The sequence below is a fragment of the Orycteropus afer genome, unplaced genomic scaffold (assembly GCF_000298275.1).
Source record: "Orycteropus afer afer isolate SDZICR_OR568_19922 unplaced genomic scaffold, OryAfe1.0 scaffold00489, whole genome shotgun sequence".
In the NCBI taxonomy this organism is placed as follows: domain Eukaryota; kingdom Metazoa; phylum Chordata; class Mammalia; order Tubulidentata; family Orycteropodidae; genus Orycteropus; species Orycteropus afer.
The window spans coordinates 1,919,092-1,919,466 of NW_006922076.1; positions in this window are offsets into that span (position 1 = coordinate 1,919,092).

Consider the following 375-nt stretch of genomic DNA (forward strand, 5'->3'; position numbering starts at 1 on the left):
GCCTAATCTTTCTTTTTGCAGAGCAGCTGGTGGATTCGAACCACCAACCTTTTGGTTAGCAGTCAAATGCCTTAACCACCACACCATCAGATACATACACATATGTTTATATATATATATATTTCATATCAGATATTGTTGCTTTCATCCCCAAAAATTCAAGCTGGACCCTTATATCTTCTACCTCAGGTTTCATCTAGTTCATGTTTTCTGCTACTTTATATAAAATAGCTAATAGCTATTTGCGGTGTAGTAAATTACTTAGTGTGGCTTTTCTACCCATAAGTCTTTGTAAACTCCAAGGTGGGAATTGCTATTAGCAACTGAGGAGATCCTGACTTTAAAGTCCACCCACCTGAGTTATTTCTGTTGGGC